General features: G+C 34.5%; 1 long non-coding RNA gene across 1 annotated transcript; it reads left to right on the forward strand.

The window, feature by feature from the left end:
- The first annotated feature begins 2,489 nt into the window (after positions 1–2,489).
- On the forward strand, positions 2,490–5,423 carry LOC144345055 (uncharacterized). Its single transcript, XR_013419314.2, has 3 exons — positions 2,490–2,530; positions 4,332–4,418; positions 4,677–5,423. It is a non-coding gene; the product is annotated as an uncharacterized LOC144345055 (long non-coding RNA).
- Positions 5,424–6,515: the final 1,092 nt, after the last annotated feature.

Consider the following 6,515-nt stretch of genomic DNA (forward strand, 5'->3'; position numbering starts at 1 on the left):
GAGAGGTAAAGTTTGTACATATTCGAGCCCATATGCAATCACTCGTTCGGCTACGATGCTCCTCTCGTTGTGTACGAATTGAAAAATACAGAGGTCATCTAGAAAAAGATCAACGTACGTGCGAGCTATTGATTTACAATATGAATTCTATTGAAAACGAGTTCCATTTTTTATTAATTTGTAACTTTTATAATCACATTAGATGTCCCACACTACAACTGCACCCCACCAACTGTAAATAAATTTCTTGAATTACTCAAAACTCAAAATGGTGTACTTCTACAACGTTTAGTTGCGTTTGTATTTAATGCTATTAAACTTAGGAGGTAAGCTGCCGAAATATTGTATATAATTTAATTTTTGTATATTTACTGTTTTTAGGCCGATGGCCATGTATTAAGGTTAAATACAGATCCTGTTCGATATGTATTTTGTCAACAATTGACGGCGATTGCGTTGGTCACACGAACAAGTGAAAAATACTGCACAAACACACAGAAGTGACGTCACAAAAACAATGCATATAAGGTGTTATATTTATTCCATATTGAGATAAATGTATTTAATTTAACTTAGTAATCATTGTTCGTAAGATACGTTGGCATATGTTTAATATCATCGTTAGGATCTTTATATAATTTGTATTTTGGCGATATATTTAATATCGACGTTAGGACCTTTATATAATGTTTATTTTAGCGATATATTAAATATCATCGTTAGGATCTTTATATAATTTGTATTTTGGCGATATATTTAATATCGACGTTAGGACCTTTATATAATGTTTATTTTGGCGATATATTTAATATCATCGTTAGGACCTTTCTATAATTTGTATTTTGGCGATATATTTAATATCATCGTTAGGACCTTTATAAAATTTGTATTTTGGCGATATAATTAATATCGACGTTAGGACCTTTATATAATGTTTATTTTGGCGATATATTTAAAATCATCGTTAGGACCTTTATATAATTTGTATTTTGGCGATATATTTAATATCGACGTTAGGACCTTTATATAATGTTTATTTTGGCGATATATTAAATATCATCGTTAGGACCTTTATAAAATTTGTATTTTGGCGATATATTTAATATCGACGTTAGGACCTTTATATAATGTTTATTTTGGCGATATATTTAATATCATCGTTAGGACCTTTCTATAATTTGTATTTTGGCGATTTATTTAATATCGACGTTAAGACCTTTATATAATTTGTATTTTGGCGATACATATAATATCATCGTTAGGACCTTTCTATAATTTGTATTTTGGCGATATATTTAATATCGACGTTAAGACCTTTATATAATCTGTATTTTGGCGATACATATAATATCATCGTTAGGACCTTTATATAATTTGTATTTTGGCGATACATATAATATCATCGTTAGGACCTTTCTATAATTTGTATTTTGGCGATATATTTAATATCATCACCAGGACCTTTATATAATCTGTATTTTGGCGATATATATTTAATACAAGGAACTTGGAGCTTGATGTAACTTAGAATATAGTAATGAAGTGAGAAAAAAGGAATCTCATGAATTCATGTTACCTCAACTTGGAAATAGTATATGGGATATCTATTTTAAGTTCCTGCGCTTGAGAAGGAGTATAATTTCACCAAAACAAATACGTGTTTAGAGGCTTTTTTTGAAAAGCCCCCGGGGGTCATTTTCACGAGATCTCAGTATTTTTGCCCAGCAAACTCAACTAAACAATAGGGGGATTCTGCTACCAACTGCGACCAGCTATAAACTATTCACTACCAAAACTAAGTGAAATCGAGAGTGCCGTGCTACCTCAAGAACGTAACACATACCCCATAAATTTGACACCTCCCTTCCCAGAATACCCCCTCCTCCCCTACTCCGGCACCACACGAACAGCAATCATACAAATTTAAAGTTATTTGCGAATATTTCATAGACGCCGTACAACTATTTAAAGAATACTCAAGAAAAGTGTGTGCAGACCCCGGGACGGGAAACAGCTATATATTTTGACGAATTACTGCTTTAACCATAGCGCTAGTATTAACAGCGTCTCGAACGCTTTGAAAATATAACAGAAATACCTTATGGTTTTGATGACGAAGTCGAAAATGCATTATTGACAAGTGTAACAATTACACGATAATCCGCATATTATTTTCATTAGTTTAAATCAAGTTTCATCATGTTCCTTGGATTTTTCTAGACTTTTGATGTTGATATGTGTGTTCGAACGAGGACTGTCGACAATTACTTAGACGGATATAGATGTCGTTGGTTTGGAATAATAAGCTTGTAATAATATTAAAAAGCAGATTTTTTTAAAAAAAACGCCTTTATTTTAATACAGAGGCACATTTTTTTCAATGTTATTGAATATATAGGCAGTACAATTATGTCGCTTTGATCCGTATCCCATCAGCGCTTGCAGTGTATACCCGCTGAGTTTGACCTCCATCTTGTTGTAGGTCAACATATCTACATCCGGGTTCTTTCCCGCATTGACAGTGTATCAGGTTAGTGTTCACAAAGGCTGTATTTTAACGTCGAATAAGCCTTGCACATATACAGGCTCTCAGATCGTGAAGTACGGCGTCGTATAATCTCTCTCAGTGTTTTTAGATTCTTATCATAACAGGGGTACTTCATGTTTAGCGCCGAGGTTTAGCGGCTTTCGTGTACTATTCAGTAAAAGCACAGAGCAATCTCCCGCAGAGTCGTTGTCGACGAGTATAGCGACTGTGTGAGGTTATGGTGGCATATGTCTTCTCACCAACCCACACGTATCCCTTACAGTCAGAAACAAACACACGGGACTGCCGTAATTGAACATGTCGCAAAATCCTTCCATGTACTGGAGCACAGTCCCACTGTGCAATCAAGCATTTTCAATTATAATCACATAATTGTTGAGGGCGCTGTTCTATGTCATCATCTACACACTACAGCAGTTTAAGTTGACACTGTGAGACATGGATATAAACATTTGTCCAATAAATTTTGTAATTGTGTATGTCATGTATGAGGTTTCACCTCCCTACAGATCATGCTCATAACAATAATGACGACATAGATTTGCTATATTCTAAATATCAGATGGCAGCACACAATAGAAGTCATTGCAGTTAGCCTGTCTGTGTTTGTGTATTTACTAGTATATGTATGTGTGTTCCATGGATATCTCAACAACCACTTTTCAAAGTTCAATTAAACTTAGGAAATCTATTTTTGGAAAATGCACACATCTGATTAGTTTTTGTTTTATTTATGCATATTAATATCTTATTTGCATAATAATAATTAGCTATTTTTGTGCTATTTTCACTGATATCTAAACCACCATTCAACAGATTCTAATTTTATTTGGTACATATATTTCAAGAATATATTCCAAAGACTTGGTCTTTTCTTAGTTCAATTTCATTGCCTAATTCGCATAATAATTTACTTTTCGGTTTTCCATCAATTTTCTAAAGAGTTAATCATCACATTATAAAGGAACTTGGTACATATGTGCCCTGGAACAATATACAGCCGTAATGAATTTGGGATTGAAATCTATGCATAATAATTGTTTAATTTGCATAATAATTACCTATTTTCTTTTAAAAAACAATTATTCTATTTCAATAAAACTTGCTATATAAGTTCCTGGGAACAATGCATTAGGTTTGGATTGAAAAATCATAGATGCTGTGGGGTAACCACGGACGTGATTATTTCAATAATGAAAACAATTATTATCTAATTATTATTATTGAATTTCTGGTATCTCAAAAAATCAGATTTAAATTGAACTTGTGGTAGAGTTGCTGTGGAAACCACAGATGTAAAATCAAATGTATTTTCTGTAAGTATTATAAACTTCAATAATGTGGATCACATTGTACTTATCAAATAGCAGACAAATATTAGTTGCCAAGCTTCTTGTTTGCAAGGCTAATTAATTTATAATATGTCTTCAATACTCTCAGCACACGGGAGTTCTTTTTAAGCTTTCGTTGATATTAGTTGTTGACAGATGTCTAAGAATTATAATGAAACTTGGTACATAGATGCTCTGGGTCAAGCCATTTGATCTATATATTCTGCGCATACTTATTACATAATTTTCATGCATTTATTTTTAGGTTGAAATTTATGCATAATAATTACCTACTTTGCATAAGTTTGTAAATTTTCTGATATCTCATAAGCACTTAACAGTTTTAAATGAAACTTGTTGCATAAGTACTCTAGTATAGCCTAGACAACAGTTGTTAAATCAAATTCATTCTTTGTTTGATCAAACAATGTTCTGTCAACTGTCACTTACAGAGTACATGGATGAATGCAACTGTGCAAGCTAAAGTGGTTTACTATAAAGTTTGGAGTATTGATCTAACAAGAATTATCTGTAATAAGGTAACAATCACCATATTCGTTTTATAGGAGCCAAAACAGTACATCAAACTCACACTTCAGTTCTATATTTTTTTACAGAATATTCACATAAGTGCCATAAGTAACAATTGTAACCCTTGTATGAGAGGAAATAGTTCTATGCCTTTGGTTAATTTCATAGCAAGAATAAGGCATTTCTGATACTTATTGCTAAATGCTATTCAAAATGTACAAAAAAAAAATCAGTAAAGTACTTACAACTTACATTTTTTCTTATAGTGCACTTAAGGCAACCCATAAAATGGACTTCGACATAACAGAGTATAGAGACATGATTACCAGGCAACAAACTGTGTTGTTTGGAAATGGACCAATAACAGATTATTCTAGTAACAAACCATTTTTCAACACCACCATTCAATGTTCAGTGAATAATAAGCAGAAATGTTTACATACTGCGTCATGTAATTGTGCAAAATGTACAAAGACTGTTGCGATTGAACAAACATCCAAGCCACAGGTCAATATTGCATCTTTCCAGTGTGATTTATGCATGAAAAAATTTACTCGGCGAGACCACATGAACCGCCACAAGCGACTACACATTGATCAGAAACCGTTTACCTGTGATATATGTCTGAATAAATTTTCTCGTAAGGAGCATGTGAGACGACATCAACTACAACACACTGGTGAAAAGCCATACAAGTGCGACACATGTCAGAGAAGTTTCACAAGGAAAGAACACTTGAAGATTCATCAGAGAACACATACTGGTGAAACACCATTCAAATGTGAAATATGTGGGATAGTGTTCACAAGAAACGCTGCTTTGACCGCTCACAGGAAAACGCATACAGTGAATGCAATTGGTATGCACCTCACAGGCACTAATGCGGTTCCTGTGTTGCCTAGTTGTAGCAAGGCATTTCAAAACAGTGGTTTGGCTATTAACAGTAAAATAAGTACAGCAAATTCAATTGATAATAATGGTATTCATGTACAGCCGAATAATACAATTGCATTTCCTCCTCTGCCTGGTTGCAGCAAAACATTTCAAAAGGTTGGTGTTCACCAGAAGAGCATCAGGAAATTTTTTCAGAAATTACCTGAAGGAGAATTTGATTGTTACGATCTTTTTAAGGGAAGTCAGACGGAAAAGATACAGAATTCACAGAGCTCCGACTTTAATCTTAATCACAATTCAATCTCATATCAACAAGTCTACCCAAATACAAGTTATTTGTCTTGTTTGAACCAGGTTGTTGTGTCTAATAATAACCAAGGTCACCTGGATGGACAGAAGTCGATTGCTGATGGTCTCCATGTTGCTTCCAATAGTGACCAAGGACACATTGATGGACAGAAGTCGATTGCTGATGGTCACCAAGTTGCTGCCAATAATGACCAAGGACACCTGGACGGGCAGAAGTCGATTGCTGTTGGTCACCATGTTGCTGCCAATAATGACCAAGGACACCTTGATGGACAGAAGTCGATTGCTGTTGGTCACCTTGCTGTTGTCAATAATGACCAAGGACACCTTGATGGACAGAAGTCGATTGCTGATGGTCACCTTGCTGTTGTCAATAATGACCAAGAACACCTGGATGGGAGAAAATTGATTGTTGATGGTTGCCATTTTGCCGCCAATAATGACCAAAGACACTTGGATGGACAGAAGTCAATTGCTGATGGTCACAATGGTTCTTCTAATAATGACCGAGATCACATTGACATGATCCCAGAGTCAATTGCTGATGGTTGCCACAATGCTTCCAATAATGACAATGAATACACTAACAACCAAGATGGCTGCTATTCAAGGAATATGCAGGATGAAGCTACATTGGATGCAGAATGTCCTAAAGGAATTTGTGTGAATGGCAACAATATGAAACTGAAAGATGAAAAAAGGGATTTGCTGTGTACATGTGATGGCAATAATCAGGGACTGATAGCTGTGAAAGAAGAGCAGCACAAAGGATATAATACCAATAGTGAATTTATTACCTTTGACCCAACAAATATTGTAAAACGGGAAAACTGTTCAGACGGTAAACCAGTAATACCAGGATGGCATGCTCACTTACAAGTAGATGATGAAGGATGTCAAAA

This window comes from Saccoglossus kowalevskii, chromosome 3 (assembly GCF_978046115.1).
Source record: "Saccoglossus kowalevskii chromosome 3, keSacKowa6.1, whole genome shotgun sequence".
Classification (NCBI taxonomy): Eukaryota; Metazoa; Hemichordata; class Enteropneusta; family Harrimaniidae; genus Saccoglossus; species Saccoglossus kowalevskii.